Here is a 20,656-nt window from a genome sequence, read left to right as displayed (position 1 = left end):
AGAACCAGTGTATTCACCAAGTAATTGCAGCACATTAAAGAAACCTCTCATCTTAGCTCTAGGATCAAGAATGAATGTATATGAATATAACAGAGGTATGTTCTGCCAATATTTAAGGAATTTAAGCTTCATAGGATATACAATAGCTCTCAGATTTTAATCTTTTTCACATGCATGCAAATGAGAAGCAATCTCTAGGATATAGTGCAGAATAAGTGGACTTGTAGGATAATAAACACCAGGCAGAACAACAGTGGAGTCATAGAAGAGTTCTAGGAACTCCAATAACTTCTTAGCAAAATACCAATGATTTATAGTCAACAATTGTGAACCATAATAAAAATTAATGAACACAGAAAATATATTCTTGTATGGAAGCAAGTGTTTAAACATCAGGTAAGTAGAATTCCATTTAACATCCATATCCAAGCCAAACTTTCTAGGTCTAACACCCTTAGCATTACAGTATTCCTTGAACAATACAATTATTTGATTAGAGAAATTTAAGAAGTCAATTGCAGTTCTAAAATCTTCTGTGTAAGGTTTCAACCTCTTTAATCCAGATTTTATAATGAGATTAATGATATGACAAGCACAACGTTGATGTACAAGACTGTACTTATGGTTACTAGGATCCAAAGGATCAGATGAAGGATCAGGACCCAAATAACCAGCAAATAGAGGTGTCAAAGTGTTTATAGCCTTAGCATTAGAAGAAGCATTGTATAGAGTGATAGAAAAAATCTTATCAATCAGACAATACTCCTCAACCACAACAGCAATTCTTTCAGTAATGTTTTCACCAGAATATTTAACCTCAATCAGCCTAAGACCAATAACCCTTTTCTTAAACTCTCAATCAGTATTCACATAGTGAGCAACAACACTAATATAGTCCTCTTTAGCATTACCAAATCAAATGTCTAAAGTCAAAGCAACAGAAGAAGCAGCAGGCAACACAAAATTCTGAAGCATATCACAGCATTCAGTAAACAGCTTACCAAGATCTCTATTGGTGGTCTATCTAGAAATCTTGGCAAACCTAGGGTTATGAGCAAGAACAATGTAATCCTCCCAGGCATGTGTCTTACCTATACGTAATGGAAGGTCAAGCCTAGCAATCAACCGATACAACTCAGATCGAGCAACAGCAGGATTGTAGTCCCAGTTATGCATAGATCCATCAGGATTGAAAGAAAGCCTAGACTGAACCCTAGCAGCGTGATCAGCCTTTTTCCTACAAGATTTCTGGTGCCTAATCAAATGGTCAGTGCCAGCAGAAGATCTAGCAGACAATTTACTCTTACACATTTTACAGATAGCAGCAGTTCGAATCTTTGAACCATTCATAGTCTCAGATCTCATCAAAATCAACCCAAACACTAGATTTATGCTTACCAAGAGATGAGATACCATCTGTGCTGTTGGAGCTAACCAGCGTCCCTATCGTCGTCGTCGACGGCGCCGATGTTGCCCCTCCACCACCGTCGCCACCTTCCAGATCGATCGGAGCAGAGCCGCCACCGACATCGATACCCAACAACGTGGCAGCGTCGTCACGAATGTCGTCGTCGTCCTCGGGGACTAGCCTTGTCGTGATCAGGTCATCATTGCCGGTGAGTGGATAGACGACATCGTCGTCATCCGCCATGGTGACCTTGATCGTGGATGGCTGATCTCCAGCACCGTTCCTCAACGGTGTGCGTGGCCGGCGTGCCCGGTCTATGCCACAGGAAGAGGAAGAGGCATCGGCAACCGACCTACGCGAACGAGAAAAACAGAGAGTTAGAGAGATAGAGATCCAGATCCAGAGTCAGTCGCTCAGTCTCAGAGACACAAGAAGACAGATCTAGGGTTAGAGTTAGGGTTAGGGTTTGTGGACTACCTACACAACCGAAGCCTGGTGCCAGAGATGACGAGGGCCACCCAGAGGAGAGACACCGATTAGAAACGACGACGAACTGGTGGAGGAGGGACGGACGGGAACACGGTTATGAACTCACATAGTTCACCGAGAGCGAGAGGTCGAGAGGAGAGAGGGAGAAGGGAGGAGAGTGGAGACAGGGTCAGATAGACGGATCGAGGTCATCGGAGTCGGGGACGACGGATCGAGGATCACAAGGAAGAGCTTAGATTCGCTAGATCATAGATGCGGCCGATGTGGGCAAGAGAGAGAGAGCAGAGATTGCGCCGCGCCGCCGCGACAAGCGAGTGGGGTTAAGGTTAGGGTTGGGAGCGTCGGAGCGGACTGCGGAGCGGGTGAGACGACTGGGAGAGCGGGGAGTGGCTATGCCGCGACGAGCGAGTGAGGATTATGGTTAGGGTTGGGAGTGGACTGCGGAGCGAGCGAGGCGACTGGGCGAGCGGGGGCGGCTCAAGCCGACACTCCCCGCTTATATATACGGGGGCACAGGTAGAGGGCAGGCCGGGCTGCTAGCGAGGCCTCCGGTTTAGGAGCGGGCCGTGCTGTGCCGGCCCACGTGCCTGAGGTAAGGCCTAGGCACGGCCTGCTCCTCTAGGCCATGCCAGTCCGGGCTCGTTAGCCGCCCGGGCTGGCCCGAGCTTGGGTCGGGGGAAAAAAAAAAGGCGTTGGGTCGGACCGACGGACTCGGCCTGCATGGCCATATATAAAAGGGACGCTAGGGTTAAACCCCCAAAGCGCCGTTTCTCTCCCTGCTCTCATTCGAATCCATGGCGGCCACTGCGTGGCACAGATACTCTACTTGCCCGAGCGACGCCGCGCGTACGAGTACGACCGCGCCTTGAGGATGATGCGGCAGATTCACGCGCAGGCCAAGGCTGTCGCATTCGCGCGCGCGCGCACATCCTGTTGGAACTCCAGCGAAGCAGCCTCCGCCAGCGCAAGGACCGAATCCAGAGGTAAGAGGTCTCGGTCATGGGGATAGGGTTGAGAGAAGGTTGGCTCTCCACTGCCGCTGATGCTGGCTAGTATTTACTTTTTCTTCTGTATTTTTTTTTAAATTTCCATCCTGATCTGCGGCGAGGAGAACTTATTGGGGGGACAAAGAGCTGGAGCTGTGCTGAAGCTTGCAGGCATGGAGAGTTTCGTGGTACTTTCCTTGCTTGTTCTTGTAGTGCGATTCAGCTTCTTGTAGTGGTAGAACTGTGACCTTTTTTTTTGGCTTGTAGATGCATTATTGCGATTCCATTGATTGCCCCATCATTTAGATCTGTATCGTTGGCTTAAATCAAATTTTTTTAGAGCGAAGTGTCCAGTCAAGCGGCATTTGTGTTGGATTAAGCATCGCCATATTAGTTTTGGCGAACTTGTATGGTCTGTCTTGTGAACTGGTATCCCCAGTAACTCTATGCTTTCAATACAAAGCAGGGCCAATGCCTTTGGTCTAAATATTTAGTTTTGGCGCTAAGTTTGGTGGTACGAGTGGAATATGCTTCTGTAATACTTGATGCACCTCTTATCTTTTAGATAATGGGATAGACTTGCTCTCTGGGGCATTGTCTAGTCTTCTATTACTTACTACCCCTGACCCTCAAAGACTGTAAATATTTTTTCATACTATATCTATTTAGTGTCATAAATGCTAATACTCTTCGCTTAAAATTGGTCAAACATAAGATAATTTGACTTATGACAGCTAGAATGTCACTCTTTGTGGGACGGATGTAGTAATTTTTGTTGTGAAATTCTAGTATGGCAGTGCAAACTCGCCCTTCTCTTTGAGGGTTTTAGTTCCTGTTTTCGTTTTGGGTTCTTGTCATAACAGAGTTTGTTTGTTTCTGCCATAATTGTACTCTCATGATTAGTGAAGTTAAATTTCTCCGTTTTGGTTTATATAATCTATTTATGGGAATTTCTTCATTCTGATTTCCATGACCAGTCACACCTACACTTCCTGAGCCTACTTTTGCTTCTATAAGAATGAACATGCTTCATATTTATTTTGCTGTGATAGCATAACTTCAAGCTGTCTTAAGATTCTATGCATGTATAACTGATCACCTAACTCTTTATTTGGCATTACATTTTTCTCTAATGCGCAGGACAGCTGTGTATCATTATACTGAGAGGAAGATAGGAGGAGTCTAAGAAGACTCATACAAGCTCAGTAGAGCATGCTTTTACATAAGTGACTAGCTTGGAAACAAGGAACTTTGACCAGCAACCTAAACGCCACACTACAGATACACCACAATTTTGCTTCATACCTAATTTCTTGCATGAGAGCATTAACATTAGGTGAGATCCCTTCAAAGACACAAGTATTCCTATGTTTCCAAATCCACCATACCTCCACGACCACTACAAAATTACTGATTTAGTGCCTTTTGGAAATTAGCCCCACATTATCCACTTGACTAGAAATTGTCACCTTTTGTATGCTCACTACATCTCCTTGTTGTTTTTTGTCATTTGATTGTTGCTTTCATCATGTCTTATTTTACCTCAGCATAGACTTCTACAATGAAATAGTCTATTTATCAAGAATCTTAAGTGCTGGTTGTTTTGCTCACCTAAATTGGCTTTACAGTTGCATCAGTTGAATTAGTATTTTTTGCAGCATTGTCTACAGTTTCTTTTCAAAGCGTAGAGTTTATATTTGATGACATTGGTCAAACTGTGCTTTGCTTTCCATCTCAAGTAACATTGTGCTGCATATGGATTATTACTTTCCCTTTTGCTAAATCCATCATTTGTCGTGGAGGCATTTTAACTCAGTGGTAAATGCATATAAAAAATTGATAAGGGATGCATTGTCTCTGTATTTGTGTTGCTACTGATATCATTCCCTTTTGTGTTCAAACCAGAAGTAACAGAGAATGGCTGAGGAGGATTTCAGGAATTCTATATTCAATTTGGCTGCTGAAAACAATGTACGAAAGGTACCTAGTGAGTACTGACACATGGTTGGGCCATTGTAGATTTCATTTTTTTTCTCAAACACGCACGAGAGTTGTGTATCATTGCATTAAGAAACATTGTGGATTTCATAACCCACAAATGTGTAATCCAGCTTGTGCATCTAGCTGATCTTTTGCCTCTTGATGCCTCTCATAATGGTAGGCTAAACTGGAAGAGGATGAAAGTAAGGCAGAGTTTAGTGTAAACAGTGTGCAAAAGATTTAGGGAAGAGCCAAGGAAACTAAAGCAAGCTCTGCAACCTGAGTTCAGGGAAGGGCGACGAAATTTTAGGCAGGAAGAAGTTTTGTGTGGAACCAGTTTAACCCAATGAACCAGGAGGTACAGGGTGATCATCAAAAGCAAAAACATACAACCAAAAGCAGAAGAAAAACTGAAGGCCCTGTTTTAAGGGAGAAATCAAGAGATTACTGGGTCACATCAGTTAGGAGAGAATTGATGGCGTCAAGACTCAAGACCATGTGCTTCAAGTACAAAAGAGATACAAAGGCAATCAAGAAATAATTTTCATATGCAAGAAAGAAGGCAATCTACGAGTAGTTAAAAGCTCAAACGTCTCTTCCTTGTCATGTATGTATTCCATTTACAGTTGCACGGTAAGCTCATACTGCACTGTGTGATCTATGATTACTTTTGATTTAGCAACTGTCTATATATTTTTGTTCAGATATAGTTAATGGATAATGTTGGGTTTATTAAATAAACCTGATGTTTTTTTGCTAATGTGTGTAAACAAATAGACTAAATTGTTTTTACTGACCTAGAATTTATCAAAAGACGTCTGGGTAGGCTGTATGCATGAGTTGAGTCTTGCTGTAAATATGGATATGGAATAAAGAAATTAGGTTGGCTTTCTATGATACCCAGAATATATGTATAAGACCATCGTAAGTGTGTTTTTTTGGTCTCCTGGAGTATGCACTTCCTAAGATAGGTCTCCCACACCCAACAACTTGCCCCTACTGTGACCAATCCAATGAAACCATCAATCACCTTTTGGTATCATGTGTGTATGCCTATGAATTCTGGTTCAAACTTTTGCACAAAAGTTGGCTTACAGTTTTTGGCTCCACAATTAGGAGAGGACTCCTTCAATGATTGGTGGGTAAAAAGATCTCTAGTAGTTTGAATGGTCCAATTCAGGAGGGCACCAACTCTCTGATTATTCTTGGTGTCTTGACTTTGTGGTGTCACCGTTATCGGTATGTCTTTGATGGAGCATCTCTGAGCATTGCTAGAGCTCAGTTATTTGCTAGTGATGAGCTTCATCTATGTGGCTGGCTGTGGCTCCTTGAGGTTTGATCGTGGTCAAGTTCTTTTTGTAGGAAGGCGCTCCTCACTTGGGTTTTTGTGGTGTATGTGTTTTGCAAGGTTTGGGGTGTTTCTCGGCTTGTGTGCAAGAAGTTTATTCTTAATGCAATGGCGCAGGGCCAGTCTTTCCCCTGCAGGTTGATTTTTTTTTTGACATGCGATTCTTATGTGTGTTCGGGAAAAAAAAAATTATGTTCTGCAATTATAGCCTGTAAATGGTAAATATGCACCTCTTTGTGTTCTTAATCTGCAATCTCCTAATTCTTGGTAGATTGCATGAGTTGAGTTCTTAAATATGGATAAAGAATACTACTGATGGTATTTTGGTGAGTGCTCATTAAGGGGCCACCACGCGCTTGCTCACAGTCCAGGAGATTGGTAAGAACCAAGCAGGATTTGTTTCTTCATTCTTGACTATCATCTTTAACAACTTTAATCACTTCCAAACTTACTTGCAAACTCATGCTACTGGTACGGCAGAAAGAAATATAATCTGCAAAGTAAATATTGACTTTCATTTGGTATTGCAATCCATTCAGCTTTAAATAACAATGTCCTAATTCTTGGTAGGTCACATCAGTTGTGTTCCTGCTGTAAATATGGACAGACAATAGAGTTGATGAAATTTAGGTGAGCACTATGTTAGTCATAGGTGATCATAAAGGACCATCACACATACATGGGTACTAGATGGATATGATAGAACACGTGGGTGAGGGTTGTGTGATTCATCATCCACAGTGGCTAGTTTGGTTGCTAATGTAGATAATACTGCATAATAATGGCAAGCAGATTGTCATGGTTCTTGGTGCACTGCATGAATTGCATGTTGACGTGCATATGGACAGATAACAAACTGATGGAATCTATATGTGCTGTTACCCTAGTTTTGATCATTATTGCAGGACAAGTTATTAACACTGCTCTTCTGGTACCATCAAGTCAGAAGAAGCATTTTTCATGACTTGTTACATAAAAGAATTAAACATGATCTTCTGATTAAAATGATGCGCTGTTGTAGTGAGATATAATATGCAGTATTACAATCTCCTAATTCTTGGTAGGCTTTGTCCTAATTCTTGGTAGGCTGCATGAGGCACCCTACTGTAAATATGGACATACAGTAAAGTTGATGGAATTTAGGTGAGCATTATTTTTAGACATAGATGCTCATAAAGGACCATCATACATTCAATTTGTATACTAGAGCTTTAAAAGTATGGATGTGGTGGATGCTCATAAAGGGACCATCATGCATTCAATACTAGTTCAGTAAAACTGGTCATCAAACATGTGCAAAGATAAAAAAAAAACCTCAGTAGAAGCACAACTAGTATTCTGACCGTGATCAGTGAAGTCAAAACACTCGCTGGGTAGTAAAAATGCAAAAACTAGTGGTGCGCTCCATCACAAAGTACATCACCATCGGCTGGCGCCGCGACTGGCCGCTGGCGGCTGGCGGCTGGTGACAACCTGATTCATCTGTCCCTACATTCTGGATAGGTGATGATCCGGAGACGGAGACGATGGGACGACCGGATCGGCAGCCGGTGACGGGACCGGAAGACGGGCTCGGTGATTTGGGGGAATTGTTGGCGAGATAGGATCGCAGTGTGTGGGCCTATATAGCTTCTAGGGCCCGTCTGAACACGTGACTGTGTGCAAAGGAGCGTTATGTATCAGAAATTCAGATACGGCAAGTCATTCAGTTTCGTCGAGTGTCGATTTCTTCAGTTCGTCAGTTAACTGATCAGGCTGCCGAGGAAGCTGGAGTAGGCTGTACCGGTTTGCTGAGTTGAACTGGAGACGTCGATCATGCTATCCAATGGCTTACTTTAAGTTCTTGCTTAGGCGCCTAAGGATTCAGTGCAACTACTTCGCTATCAATTTCAGTTCGTGTTCTTGTTCTTGCTGTTATTGCTTGCGAATTTCTCCCCTTTTTTCCTTGCTCCTGACATTATGGCTTTAGCTCAGTCGAATTTTGCAGCATGCAGATGTAACTTCTTTGGTCAATGCCATCGTTCTTATTTTTTCTGTACTAATTGTCATTGTTCTTGCAGCAGTGCGCGATCCAGATAGAATTGAGCAGTAATAAGAGTGTAGAGGGTTTCAGTTCTGACTATATAGGCCATGTGGTGATCTGGTGAATGCTTCAAAGATGGTATCATTAGTAAATCAGGCAATTAATCAGCATGGTCTTGACTTGGTGGAGGGAGGGCCAACATGCCAGCAGTTAGAATTATGTATGACCAGTGGAGATAAAAAGAAGCAAAGCACCCTCAATTGACACGATCTTGATTTGGATGGTATATTGTTACTGCAATCTCCAGTTCAAAATACAGCAGAGAACATGTCGGTTTCGTTTCTCCAGGTATCACGATTGCAAAAACACATAGTACAAAGAAAAACCAACAATAGAACAGCCATATCGCTAGTTCTTTACCATGGTATAAAGATGGCCAGTGTTACCATCCACGATAACTAAAGATCAGTTTACAAACAGGGCCCGAGGACAGGCGAGGCATAGATACAGCTGCTTAGACCATAAGCTCCATGGAGAAGGTACGGTGCTTGACACGACACCACTTGATGTCCTGTCCGTCTCAGTCGTTTTCACTCCAAATAGTTCAGTATGTCATGTCCCTGGGTCACCATAAAAAGACACCAGTCAATACATGAGTCAAGTGAAGAGCAGAGCTTGCAAAACTTTGCACTTTTTGCACACTGTCAACGAGTCACGAAAGGTTCTGTAGCATTCTGCACCTCTGCAGTAACATAGTAAGCACGTCGAGATTAAATAAAACATTCAATCAGTGAAGAACACTTGCAATCGAAGCAAATATCAGGGCAATGTGGCTAATAAGCAAGGGTCACATCAGAACTGGCGGAGGCAACAAAAAAGGCGATACCAACGGCATTCATGGGTTCAGCCACGGCCTGGATCACTTGTAACGGAATGTGACTAGCTAGCTCCCGAAAAAAAGGTAACTGGTTGGGCATGCTAGGACGGCTAGCACACAAGAATACAAGTGACCAACAAGGCCATACAATTCTGGAATCGGGGCTACATCCCACAACAGGCATGTGTTACGAAAACAATTAATGCCCTGTTCATTTGGCTGATAAGTCAGTGACTGAAAATACCTGTTGACTGATTTGTTGTGAGAAAAAAATACTGTTCGTTGGTTGAAAAAGTACGATTTATAAGCCAAGCGAATAGATGTAAGGTGCCACGGAACTTCAATTACTTGGCGAACATTTTTTTCTTTAAGAATGGGCAGGTCAGGCCAAGCTCAACTAGTTTTTCATTAAGGTTTTACCCCAGCCATCTGCTAGGCTAGATTAATTGTTCCAACCCGGTGCATCAGAGTGATGACATCTCATAGCAGAGGAAAAATAAAATTATTACTTGTTGACAGGACAAACATTTGCTGAATTTTTCAGTGAGGCGCTCAAAACAAAGTGGTTGCTTTCAATCTCTCAAATTATCAATTACTCTGCACTAACAAAAAGAATTGCAGCAAAGTATTTGGTAGCTTAATATTGTTAATTCTGTAACTTTTAACAATGTAGCAAAGTTTGCGCACGACTGCCGCATGGAAGGTTTAGTACCAAACGGCTTGTAAATGAAACCCCCAAGATGATTTACACTCATTTCTGTAACTTTTAACAGTGTAGCAAAGTTTGCACACCAATGCCAATTGCCACATGGAAGTTTTAGTACCAAACGGCTTGTAAATGAAACCTCCAAGATGATTTACTTTACTCATTTCTGAGTAAATGAATTCAATGCCGCTAGACTTTTCAGATGTAACCCCAATGGGGTCAACAAAGTTGATCAATCACATCCTAGTTATATGCGTGCAAGACACAAAAATCAGCGCCCAACATCTGATGATTATGCATAAGATGCATGGCCTGACAGAACCAGATGCCACCTGACATCCACAATTAAGGCAATCAACCAAGGTAATGTAAACTCCGACTATGTTAGGGTGCATATGGTGTCCCAGGATAGCAGGTTTCAAGTTCTGATAAAGGAGGAGGGTTGTGGTAGGTTTGGCGAGCCAAACTTGAAAACTTTGCTACTAGTATGGAGATGAGACCCAGAGGACTGGTGACTAGGGGCTCTTGGGTTTCAACTCTAGCCTACCTCAACTTGCTTGGGACTGAAAGGCTTAGTTGCTGTTGTTAACCAAAGGTAATGTACAGCTCCGTTTAGGCGGTAGACGACTAAACCTCCACGATGCATAAACTTGAGTGAATTGATAAAACCCTAAATGCTAACCCATTGCTCAAAGTGATCATGAGATAGGGTAGCACATTCCAAGTGGTGGAGCAAATAGTGAAGATCTTAATGGTGGTGATGGCCATGGTGATGATCAAGTGCTCGGGCTTAGAAAAGAAGAAAGAAAAATAAAAAGCTCAAAGCAAAGGTGATATCCATAGGAGCTCTTTATTTTGGTGATCGAGACACTTAGCGAGTGTGATCACATTTAGGATAGATAGCCGTACCATTAAGAGGGGTGAAACTCGTAACGAAATGCGATTAACAAAGTTCCACTAGATGTTCTAACTCATTGTATATGCATTTATATTCTAGTGAGTGTTTACACCCTTGAAAATGTTTGTGAAAATATGCTAACACACGTGCACAAGGTGATACACTTGGTGGTTATCACATTTAAGCAAGGGTGGAGAAGTTTGGTGAAGTGTGGAGGCGAGGAAGCTCTGTTTCCTATGACCGGACGTAGGACCTGCGCATCCAGTCATCAGGGCAGAGGCTGTGGTGCTAGGGTCTCTGACCAGACCCTGTGTGGCACGTAGGATCAGACACCCAGGGGGTGTGTCCGGTCCCTACTGATGTACGCTGATGCAAGCGAGTTTGGCATGCTAAAGAAGAGCCAAAGAGGAACGGACGCTGTGGTGCGTCCGGTCATATGTGACCAAACGTGTCCGATCAGCAAAATTCCTCTTTGGATGTTTACTGGAAGTGATCTGACATGGCGCGGCCTTAGCATCAGGTCGAACGCGGTGCATCCAGTCACTGTGTGGCCGGCGTGGGCGCAGGTGCAAGTTGACGCTGCCTCGATGCGTCTGGTCGTTACAAAACTGCATGGGCGTTGGAACTTAGCCATTGGAGATCAGCGGCTCATGTTTGAAGGAGGCAACACATGGATGCGGATGCACAACCAGACGTAGGAGTTCGAGCATCCGGTCATCTTGATCGGCGCATCCGGTCAGCCCGCAACTGCTGAGTTTTGAACCCAACGGCTATGTGGTTGGTTGGGGCTCTATATAAACGTGTTGACTGGCTCTAGCTCACTCTCTTAGCCATTTTCATTGAGATAGCAACCTAGTGAGCTAAGCCAAAGCCCTCCCACTTATCTCCATCATTGATTCATCATCTTTGTGAGATTGAGAGTGAATCCAAGTGCATTGCTTGAGTGATTGCATCTATAGGCACTTGGTGTGGGGGGTACAACCCTAGATACCCATGGGAAACTACATGGGCCGCGCGGCCAGGGGCGGTCTAGTCCACAAGACGAAGACTTACGGTGCACGGTGCTGCTTGGCATGTACCATAAGACATCAAGGGTGATATCCTAAAGATGCTATGAGATCTGTTAGGATATGCTTGATCCCGTGATTCCTGTAACCTGTTATTACTTACCGGTTATCTCCTAGATCTAACCGACTTGTAACCCTACCCCCAACTATATAATGCGGGTAGGGGATCCCCTCAAAACACACACAATATCATATGACAGCCAATACAAACCAACATACCATAGGAGTAGGGTATTCCGTCGTGCTGACGGTCCGAACTTGTCTAACTCTTGTGTCTCTGTTGCCTTCTTATTCTTGATTATATGCACCTCCGCCGATCAATCTACCTTCGTGGGATACCCCTCGGAGGATTGCCAATGATATTCTATCAACAGTTGGTGCGCCATGTAGGGGTGTGCGTGTTGTTTCCATGACAAACAAGATGGTACACTTTTCAAGCTCTTCGTCCTCTCTAGAGCCCATCTAGATCTTTATGGTTGGATCGATCTCTTGGGTCATCAATGCTGACGGAGATGGAGAGATCTTTAAGCTAGTGCAAATTGATTCTGCGACGACCACACCAACGCTTGCAATAGCAAATCCGATCTCGGAACCGCCTCTGAGGTCGTATTCACCAACAACTCACCGCCTATTGCCCTGCTACTTGAGGAACCAGGCCGGCAATGACGATCTGATCGCATCCATCGAACAGGTTGGCCAGAAGCTCACCGACTGCCTCTCCCTGACGAAATTGGCTCTAACCACTCCAGTTTGCTACAAATTGGCCAACGTCCCGAAGAATCCCTCCACACCATCCTGGAGGAAAATCTAGACTCTTGAGTCCCAGGGTTCTACGGAGATTGTCGCCGAAACCGCTGCCGTCCAACCTCCTTTTCCACCCTTCCGAGGAGGTAGGATTTTTAATGTCAACATCGACAGCCCTCCACGAGATGGAGAAATTGATGAGGAACAGTGCAGTTCGTGTCAACAAAAATGCCAACCATGCGTAGTGTCGAGCGAATAAGGCAACCATTGTGTTAGCTGAGGCTGTTTGCAATGGAGAACAACTCGACTCGCAAGGGAGGCCACTCCCACTCTGCCGCAACCTCGATGATGAATTTGTTCGTGTTGACAGCCACGATGTCTACAAGACCCCAAGCGCCAACTTGGTCGTGGCGCTAACGAGCTCGCTCGGCTTGAACAAACGCCAGAGGTCGCCAAGGTCGCCGCAATGCTTAAAGCTGTGCACTGCCAGGTCAACGAGATCCACCAAGATCAGGTACCCTCCTACTGCTTCCTACACCATCGCCGATCACGAGCCACGAATTGAACCGCCTTAGCCATCAAGCTAGCCGCTAAGCGAGCCGCCTGAGCCATCAATCAAGCCATCCATGCAACATTCACCTACTCGGACATCGTTACACGTCGACTACTCTGCTCGACCGTCTATCAAAGCGCCATACAGTATCGCTTCTCCGACCAGATCGAATGCAGCTACGTCAACAATCTCCCTGAAACTGATCTGCTTAAGGCTGACCAGCACCATAAGGACGACGTCGCTCATACTACTCATTCTGACACTAGCTGCATCGCAACGATGATAGCCACATAGAACTATGCTATGACGACCACGACCGCCACCATGACGACAGGCCAAAGAGCTCCAAGCCTGACCAGATAACGTCATACGTCGCCGATCAGACATCCTCACTAAAGATAAGTACCCTTCCTATATCTAAATTTAATACAATTTTCCCCAAGTTTCACCATGTTTTCTCCTATTGTTATTTCTCCTAATATGTCTCCATGATTAATGTCTCCAATAATTTCCATTTGTTCTCCATGCGAGTTATCTTTAAGATATTCTCCATTCAACTCGCCGACCAGCCACGTTCTTACTCGCGGCACCTAGAAATGGCCCTGACCTCGACTTCGCTCCTACACGTGCACGAGCCATGCTCTGTGTTATGGACAGTCAGTAGGGGCTCCTTGGCAACGCTCTCTCTCTTATGTGTACATAGGTGCCAGCCACTCCACGCTATAGAGCTTGGGCTAGTAAGGGCTGGTGACATGATATAGAACCAACTGGAACAAAGTTACTTATATTTAAAATATCATCACTTCAAACAAACATAATGTTTATCTACTCTGCTCTGTTTTCTTTATCGTCGAGTTCATATTTTTTTACATCATGTACTATCCGTTCTACATATTTGTATTGCAGGATCATCGTCCAGGTGGTCGGACCACCTGGTACTCGGACTTCTTCGCCTGATCAACTGGTCGGAACCACTAGGTTTATGGACTTTGTCACTGACCAGTTGATCGGACTATTCGCCAGTCACTTCTACTCAATGCTCACTTCACCGCCGACTAGTTGGTCGGACTGTTCGTCACTCGTGCTTCATTGTCAGCTACGTTGGGGGCTTACTAGCTAAGCTGGGGACTCCTCGGTGTTTAGATTCTTTATGCAAGAGTTGCCAGCTAAGTCTAGGGACTCCCTTGGCTTCTCCTAAGGGGAAGAATTTTCAAATTTTATCTTTAGCCCCTTATATCCTTCTGGCAAGCCTTACTTGGCTAAGTTCGAGGTCTCCTAACTAGTTAAACTGGTCGGCATTGACTTTCACCGCCTAGGTCACCAGTTAAACTAGTCAGCTTTGATTTTCACCGCCTAGGTCACTAGTTAAACTGGTCGGCTTCGACTTCCACTGCTCGGATCACCAGTTAAACTGGTCGGCTTCATGTCAAACTGGTCGGACTTGTTCAAGACAGAGCTGCTCAAAGGATACAAGGCGCTCGGGGACTAGCTGGGGGGGGTATAACCCTATGTACCCATAGCAAGGGACATGGGCTGCACGGTCAGGGACTGGTCCAACCCATAAGATTCAAGACTTGCGGCGCACGACACTGCTCGGCGTACACTAAAAAACATCTAGAAGATTTGATCGGATACTACAGATATTGTAATCTAATACTTGCCATGTAATTGACTAGGATACTTTTCTTGTAACCCAACCCCTCTAGTGTATATAAGGAGGGGCAGGGGTCCCCTAGTCATCATGCCCCATCCCACATCCAATCACACATGCAATATCATACAATAGCCAATACAAACCAACAGACCACAGGAGTAGGGTATTACATCGTGCTGACGGCCCGAACCTATCTAACTCTTGTGTCTCTGTTGCCTTATTGTTCTTGATTACACGCACCTCCACCGATCAATCTACCTATGTGGGATACCCCTCGGAGGACTGCCGACGATATTCTATTGACACTTGATGATTGTGTTTCACTGGGATTCGCCTGTTTCTCATGGTGGTTGCCACCACCTAGACGGCTTGGTGCAGTGAGGATCATCGAGCATAGGAAGGTGCTTGTCTCCGGCTCTGATCATGGTGATTGTGAGGGGCTCTTGACCTTTCCCTGGTGGAGAGGCAAAAGGTACTCTAGTGGATTGCTCATGGCTTGTGGATCCCCATCTTGTGTTGGTTGTGTGGCACTCGATTATGGGTTAGGTGTGTGATGCCTATTAGCGCGTCAACCTCCAAGTGAGTGAATCACTACAATAGGAACTAGCTTGCCGGTAAGCAAGTGAACCTCGATGAAAAATCATTGTGTCATCTTGTCTCCGAGGATTTCATTGTTGTTCATTGTAATTGATTGATCATCTCTTGCCACAGGCGGTATAACTCACTACCTCTCTTGTGCATTTACTTTCTTAGTGTAGCTAAGCTCTTTAGTGTAATTAGTTTTGAGAGCTAGCTTGTGTCTTGTCTAGTGGTTAGTGAGGCTCTTTAGTTAGTCTTTGAGAGCTCACTAACTTAGTGGTAGTGACTTAGCCTCTATGAGAGTGTGCCAGAGATGTTTCATAGGCTCCAAGTGCTAGTCAATGATCTCAAAGCACTTGGTGAAGAAGTGAAAGGCAAGGACTTTTCTCCTAAGTTCTTGAGATGTCTACCTTTAAGATTTGGCACATTGGTCACTATTTAAGTGAGGATTGGTTTGGACACCATGACACCAAACCAAGTGTTGGGTGATGTGATGACCGATGACACTTATAGAGATGAAGAATCATCAAGTGAAGATAAAGACTCAAGCTTTGATGAGTTTGATGATAAGATGGCTCTCTTTGTGAAGAGATTTGGCAAATTCATTGTGAAGAAGGGCTATCGTGCAAGAAGGAAGAAGTCATCATCAAGAAACAAGGATGAAGCAAGGAGGTGCTTCAAGTGTGGTAGCAAGGATCATCTTGTTGCCCAATGCCCCTACAATAGTGAGAATGAAGATGATGACAAGAAGAGCAAGAAGGACAAGAAGGAGAAGAAGCAGAAGAAGGATAAGATGACCTTCAAGAAGAAGGGTGGTTCATATGTGGTCACTTGGGATAGTGATGCTTCCTCAAGTGATGATGATGATAGTGATGATGACAAGACCACCAAGAAGAAGGTTCTTGCAAGCATTGCCATTAATGAGAAGCCTTCTCTCTTAATGGACCCTGTGTGCAGCGCAGGATCGGATGCGTGTTGGCATTTCTTAGCATAATCACCAAGTGAGGAGGTTTTAAGTCCATCACTGGCAACGACGCTAGAAATTGGTTTGCCTGCACCATCATGATTAGGCCAGTGCGAAGCTTGAAGTTTTCATTGCCCGTGTTGACAGCGGGCCCAACAAGCACATTGGCAACAGTAGGGGTGGAGTAGTTGTGGAGTGACTTGGCCATAGCGGTAGTAGCGGATGGTACAGGGGTGACTGGTTCAACTGCCAGTGGAGTAGACGAGGAAGAAGTGGTACAAGACCAGTGCTTCCTTAGGAGTGCTCCAGATTATCGGTGTAGTTGTTCGGTAGATCAAAACCACTCATACACTATCCTGTTTTCATCCACAACAGGAAGAAAACAACTAGATTTAGCCTGCATAAAGTATGGATACCATTACATGCATGTGATCATTGTTCATGTCCTACAAGATTCTTTAACCTATGCCCTCCCTGGCAACGGCGCCAGAAATGCTTTTTGGCATTTCTTAGCGCAATCACCAAGTGAGGAGGTTTTAAGTCCATCACTGGCAACGGCGCCAGAAATGTCTATTGGTATTTCTTAACACCATTACTAAGATTGATTTAATCATAGCAACGTCGCCAATAAACACCAACTATGATAGTTCTTAACGTTTATAGAGAATATTTGCAAGCGCACGGATCTATCGTTGTAGCATTTCACCTGGAAGTATTCAGGGTATCATTATTTATATTTTCCCAAAGGAGGGCAAGGTATTAAGAGTCTATCATGAGCATGAACATGATTACATACTTGCATAGTGAAGCATAGTGCATGACAGGGGTAAAATGGTATTTCATGGATAGTGGACACACATCTGGGCCAACCTCAAGGATAAAAGAAAAACAAAGAATAAAAGAATGTTCCTAAGTGTGGGGGGTACGACCCTGGATGCCCACGACAGACTACATGGGCTACGCCATCAGGGGTGGCCCAGCCCACAAGATGAAGCCTTATAGAGCATGTCACTACTCGACGTGCCCCGCAAGACACAGGGAAGATATCTTGAAGATACTACGAGATCTGTTAGGATACATATGATCCCATAATTCCTGCAATCTATTATTACTTTCTAGTTATCTCCTAGATCTAACCGACTTGTAACCCTGCCCCTAGACTATATAAGGTGGGCAGGGCCCCCCCCCTCAAAACACACGCAATATCATACGATAGGCAATATAATCCAACAGACCATAGGAGTAGGGTATTACGTCGCACTGATAGCCCAAACCTATCTAACTCTTGTGTCTCTATTGTCTTCTTATTCTCGATTACACACATCTCTGCCGATCAAACTACCTTCATGGGATACCCCTCGGAGGACTATCGATGATATTCTGTCGATAGTTGGCATGCTAGGTAGGGGTGTGTGTGCTATTTCCATGTCGAACAAGATGATATGTTTTATATGCTCTTCATCCCTCCCACAACCCGACTAGATCTTCACGGTCAGATCGATCTCCTAGATCATCAACGCTGATGAAGTCGGAGAGCTCATCGAGCCAGTGTAGATTGATACTAAGCCGTTCACCCCTACACCTATGACTATAGATCTAATCTCAGAACTGCCTTCGATGTTGTTTTCACCAACAATTCGTTGCCCACTCCCCTGCTACCCGAGGAGGTAGATCAAAAACGATGATCTGATCGCATCCATCGATTAGGTTGGCTAGAAGCTTGTCGATTGCCTCTCCGTCATAGAATCGGCTCTAACCACTCTGGTCTAGCGCCGACCACCCTCTGATTTAGATCTATCAAAGGCTGATCAGGAAACTTTAAGGGTTATGGCCCTACCCTTTGGGCTCACTAGCTTTGCCGCCACCTATCAAGATGCCCTAAGGGGCAAATTCACCGACCAGGTGGGAGATATCTATCCTCTCGCCAACCAGATCACCAACTAGCTCTTGCTGACTATCAACGTGCTACACGTCGGACGATGCCCTAAAGCATCCCTCCAAACCATTCTAGAGGAAAATCCAGACTCTGAGTCCTAGGGTTATATGGAGACTGTCGCCGAAACCACCGCTATACAACCTCCTTTCCCATCCTTCCATGGAGGCAGAATTTTCAATGTCAGCGTCGATAGCCCCCATAGGATGGGGAAACCGACGAGGACCGTGCTGCTTATGTCAACGGGAATGCCAACCATGCGCAACACCGAGCAAATGAAGCCACCATTGTGCTAGCTGAGGCTGCCCACAATGAATAGCTCGACTCGCAAGGGAGGCCACGCCCACTCCAACGCAACCTCGATGACAAGTTTTCTGTGTCGACGGTCACGACGTCTACAAGACCCCGAGCGCTAACTTGGCCATGGCCGCCAATGAGCTCGCCCAGCTTGAGCAAACACCAGAGGTCGCCAAGGTCACTGCCATGCTTAAAGCAACGCACTGCCAGGTCAATGAGATCCGCCAGGATCAGAGACCTTCCTACTCGACGTGCTCGATTTGTCGATCCGCCATGCCAAGATCTAATTGCCATCCTAGCCGAAGTCATTTCGCCGACCAGCGCCGTGATGATGACAACCTCTCCAAGCAGGAGCTAGGGGCAACCGCATCGACTACCCTCACCAACATGACCAGGAAGTCGACCAAGATGTCCGAGTGCACATCAACAATCTCTGAGACGCGCGATGCCACATTGATGGGCGCCATTTCTCTCTCCATGAAGAAGAAGTACGTCGGCGTCAAGAATACGAGCAAGAGTTCAGTCCGGACTCAGCCCTCTAGCCACTCAACGTCGGCAATGCTGCAGATCATGACGACGATGATCCCGAAGGGCCCTGAGCATTCACAAGGGCACTCCAAACACTCTAGTGGCCCCGTCATTTCAAGATCACTGGGGTCGAGCCCTACGAGGGATGGATGAACCCCACACAGTGGCTACAAGCTTATGCCACTACTGTGCGCATCACCGGAGGAGATACCAGTGTCATGGTGAACTATCTTCCCGTCATGCTCACGCCAACTATGATGAACTAGTTCACAAGCCTCACCCTAGACTCCATCGGATCTTGGGAAGAGCTAAAGAAGGTCTTCACCGACAACTACATGGCTACATGTACTCGGCCGGGCACCAAGCATGATCTGAATCGCATCTACCAGAAACTGTCCAAGCTCCTTTATAGCTACATCAGATGCTTTTTTAAGATGAGGAATTCTATTGCCAACATCATGAAAGCTGAGGTCATCACCGCCTTCGTCTGAGGACTCCATCACCGTGACCACCATTCCAAGTTCAATCGCAAGCCGCCAAAGGGGATTGGCGAGATGATTATGACCGCCGATCAGTATGCCGACGTCGATGAGGCCAAAGCACGCTTCAACGAGGATGCGAGCACTCATCGTCCAACTCACCAAAACGACAAGCGGCCCAATGACCGATGCCACAATGACCGCCGATATGACGACCACAGTCACCATCGGGACAATGGCCGTGATATGCCAGAAGGATCCAAATCTGGTCAATATTGCCGCCGCTGACCAGACCACTTCATCGCCACCATTGATGAACCTCGTGCCAAGCGCAACTACAACCATTAGTACAAGAAGATCCTCGAAGGCCTATGCCCTCTCCACAAGAATAGCAAGCACAAGATGAAGGACTGCCTCGGCTTGGCTAAGGAGTTCTAGGCTAAAAAGCTGGACGACGACAACAACGATGGAGCCAGAGGCTACCGACCACTTGGGGACAACAACAACGCCTTCTAGGATCATGACAAAGTGGTCACCACCATCTTTGGGGGCCTCACCGCTGCTAAGAGTAGAAGAGATCAGAAGCTCACCGCCTGCCAGGTGCTCGCCATCAACACAGAAGACGTCATCACCAACCCCAGCTATCGCCCCTGGTCCGAGGTCCCCATCACCTTCAGCAGGGATGACCAGTGGGCGAACATCCCTTACACAGGGCATTTCCCTCTTGTTCTTGATGCAACCGTTAGGAAAGTACTCGTCGACGGCGGAAGCGCTCTGAACCTCCTCTTTGCCAAAGCCCTAAAGGAGCTGGGCCTTGGGATAGGAGACCTCACACCCTCCGACTCCTCCTTCTAGGGTATGGTACCTAGTAGGGCATCCAAACTGCTTGGAGAGATCACCCTCCTAGTATAGTTTGGCACGGCTAGCAACTACCGTGTCGAGCACATCAACTTCTACGTCGTCGACTTCAACACCGCCTACCACGCCATACTTGGTTGGCCAGCTCTAGCCAAGTTCATGGTCATACTATACTATGCCTATCTGGTGTTGAAGATGCCTTCGCCTGTAGAAGTACTGGCCCTGTGGGCCAACCTCTCCATCGCCTACACCTACGAGATAGAGAGTCTCGCCCTCGCCGAAGCC

The 20,656-nt window shown here is 45.5% G+C and overlaps 1 long non-coding RNA gene and 2 other non-coding genes across 14 annotated transcripts; all 3 read left to right on the top strand.

Moving 5' to 3' along the window:
• The first annotated feature begins 2,653 nt into the window (after positions 1-2,653).
• LOC136497366 (uncharacterized) lies at positions 2,654-9,350 on the top strand. 12 transcript variants are annotated; one of them, XR_010769290.1, is made up of 6 exons: positions 2,654-3,071; positions 4,024-4,219; positions 4,789-4,863; positions 5,045-5,496; positions 8,272-8,582; positions 8,715-9,350. It is a non-coding gene; the product is annotated as an uncharacterized lncRNA (long non-coding RNA). The 12 variants fall into 12 exon arrangements; XR_010769292.1 differs by lacking the exons at positions 8,272-8,582; positions 8,715-9,350 and adding exons at positions 6,483-6,589; positions 7,715-8,254 and having other exon boundaries at positions 5,045-6,348; XR_010769297.1 differs by lacking the exons at positions 8,272-8,582; positions 8,715-9,350 and adding exons at positions 6,483-6,589; positions 7,715-8,249 and having other exon boundaries at positions 5,045-5,470.
• Positions 6,785-6,890, top strand: LOC136498758 (small nucleolar RNA snoR103). The gene has a single exon (XR_010769759.1). It is a non-coding gene; the product is annotated as a small nucleolar RNA snoR103 (small nucleolar RNA).
• On the top strand, positions 7,299-7,404 carry LOC136498756 (small nucleolar RNA snoR103). The gene has a single exon (XR_010769757.1). It is a non-coding gene; the product is annotated as a small nucleolar RNA snoR103 (small nucleolar RNA).
• Positions 9,351-20,656: the final 11,306 nt, after the last annotated feature.

Source organism: Miscanthus floridulus, chromosome 12, assembly GCF_019320115.1.
Source record: "Miscanthus floridulus cultivar M001 chromosome 12, ASM1932011v1, whole genome shotgun sequence".
NCBI classification, from domain to species: domain Eukaryota; kingdom Viridiplantae; phylum Streptophyta; class Magnoliopsida; order Poales; family Poaceae; genus Miscanthus; species Miscanthus floridulus.
This window is presented reverse-complemented; position numbering and strand designations above follow the sequence as displayed.